This window comes from Lonchura striata, chromosome 3, assembly GCF_046129695.1.
Source record: "Lonchura striata isolate bLonStr1 chromosome 3, bLonStr1.mat, whole genome shotgun sequence".
NCBI classification, from domain to species: Eukaryota; Metazoa; Chordata; class Aves; order Passeriformes; family Estrildidae; genus Lonchura; species Lonchura striata.
The window spans coordinates 50,441,858-50,444,778 of NC_134605.1; positions in this window are offsets into that span (position 1 = coordinate 50,441,858).

Here is a 2,921-nt window from a genome sequence, read left to right on the forward strand (position 1 = left end):
CGGCTCGGTACTCCGCGGCATTGGCGGCCGGTGCTCCGCGCACCGGCAAGGAGATGGCGGTGCCGCGGCGCTTTACTGCAGCGCCTTTTGCAGCGGGCGGGCGGCGCCGCTTGGTTGCGCTACAGCAGCGCCACGTTCGGGGAAAGCGCGCCCCAGAGGCGTCTGTACCGCCACAAAGGTGCGGCCGAGGGCTGCGAGTGAGCAGCCCTTGACTGATGTGTGACGTGTGTACGTTACCAAGTGCTACAATTCACAGAATCACTGAGTATTCTGAGTTGGAAGGGACCCATTTCGAGTCTAATTCTTAGCCGTGCACAAGGACAGCCCCAAGAATCACACAATGTACTTGAGAGCGTTGATGAGCAATTCACACTTCTTGAATCTTGCACAACAGATTTATTTTTTAGAAGGCTATTGTCTATTCTTTTTTGAGGCAAGAAACAAAACAACCCGCTACCAAAAAAAAAAAAAAAAAAAAAAAAAAGAAAAAAGGGAGGGACATGCATATGCCATTTTAACGTGAGTTTTGTGAATTCTAGGGACAATGACTAGGAGGCAGCCAAAAGCAACTGATGGAAGAAAAAGGCATGGAAGATGAGAAGCAGACATAATCCCCAAATGCTGGTTTGCTGTTCCATGTGTAGGCTATGTAATACACTGGTTAGGTCTATTTAGTGTGGCTATTAAGTTATTTGAAATGCAGCTTTCTATGGAGGCAGCAACCAGTGAGTAGTTAGAACTGAAATAAAAACTGTGGTTAACTGATGAACAGACTGGTCTAGAGAGGAAGAAATACCTCTCTCTTTTTAAGGGTTTTCCTTTCTTCAGGGGTAGGGGTAACCGATGTGTACCTCAAGTGCAGCACACATGCTACAGCTTTCGCTGTAACCAACAATAAGGCACTTTTGATGAAGAGGCTCTTTAAGCTGTGATAAGGAATCTGTGAGAGAAAGCAATTTCCCAGGGCCTATAAGGTTTTCAGAACTGTCCTGAGATTTGGCTGCATTTAATACACCTGGTTTTTAATGGTTCTGTGAATTGCTCATGCAGGGACACCTTCCACTAGACTAGGTTGCTCAAAACCACATCCAGGCTGGCCTTGAGCAGTTCCACAGCTGGTGCATCCACAGCTTCTCTGGGTAACTTGTGCCAGTGCATTACCACTCCCACAGTAAGAATTTCTACATAATATCTAAACTAAACCTATCCTCTTTAAGTTTAAAGCCATTGCCCCTTGTCCTGTCCCTATATGCCCCTGTAAAAAGTCACTCTCTGGCCTTCTTGTAGCCCCCTACTCACAGGTACTGGCAGGCTGCTGTAGGATCTCAGAGCTCCCTTATCTCCTGAGAGAACTAGCCCAGCTCTCTCAGCCTGCCTTCACAGGAGAGGTGCTCCAGCCCTCTGGACTTGCTTGAGCAGGTCTATGTCCTTGTCGTGTTTGGGCCCAGATCTGGATACAGCACTGCAGGTGGGGTCTCACAGAGAAGCGGGGCAGAATTGCCTGTCTCATCCTACTTCCATGCTGCTTGGGATGCAGCTTAGAACACGACTGGCTTTGTGTGCTGTGAGCTCTCATTGCTGGCTCATGTCTAAGCTCTCATCCATCAGCACCCCCAAGCTGTTCTCCTCAGGGCTGCTCTCAATCCATTTTCTGCCAGCCTGTGCTCGTGCTTGGGATTGTCACAATCCAGGAGTAGCACCTTGCACTCAGCCCTGTTAAACCTCATAAGGCTCATACAGGCCCACCTCAGGCCTGTCCTGGTCCATCTGGATGGCATTCCTTCCATCTGGTGTGCTGACCACACCTCTTAACTTGGTGTTGTTGGAAAACTTGCTGAGGGTGTGCTCAATCCCACTGGCACCAACAAAGATTTGTGGGACATAAGCCAATATAAGATACGTGGGATGTATCTTATTGGGACAGAAGAACTTCAACTCTTTTCAGTTCTCTTTTGTGTTTACAACATGCTAGGTGCCCAGATGGAAAAATCAAACTATAATGCAAAACTTTTTCAAAGTGTTATTCACTCCTCGTCTTGCTAAATGTGACATTTGAGCTATGGGCTGTGTGATTCTTCAGTCGAGCCTCTTGGTAGCAAAAGCATCAGGACAGGTGCCTGTGCTTTGAAATACATCAAACCAGTGGTTTTCTAAGGGTATTCACATGCAACCTGACAGGTTTCCCTCTCCTCTGACTCCATGACTTTGTGTGGTAATTTACCTTGTAAAATTTAACTTTCTTTTTATACAATTTGTTCAAACCTCTAAGGTGCATGGGCACCTCTAAGCTGCCTTTGATATTTTAGAAATACTATCTTTTGATGCAAAGCAATAAAAATACCAAAAATATTTCAATTTATATGCTTATTATTATCATAGGAGACAGTAGCTCTGGGCATGACACAAACTGCTGCTTTATTTGAATACAGCAGCAGTCCAGAAAATTTACAATGAAACATGAAGCTCAAGACAATGGGAAAATACATAAAGACAAAGCATCACAATAATACTGTGTCATCACTGGCTCAAGCCAGACTCTTGGTGACTGTTATCAGGTGTTCTTACTGTTCAGTAAGCAGGCTGACTAGTTGTACATCTTGTGAGCACTAACACAGAAAGGCGGAATTAGTAGGAAAGTCCATGGTTGATAGTCAGCAGTGAAACTGGATTGTCAATCAGGGATTGCCACTCCTAAGAGTTACAAAATGGTAATGTAATCTCAGTTCCAAGGATTTATTAGGAATTAAGAAACACCAGAGTGAAATTGTCTTTAATCTCTTCAAAAGCTAGAGCACAAGCTTGTGCAAGTCAGTGGTTGTATTTACCATCTTTGGCCTGGTTCTTTACATGCAGCTGGAGCTTTACAACAGAGATTCACATCTATAGCAGCTGCTTTTCCTTTTAAAACCTTGTTCAATTTT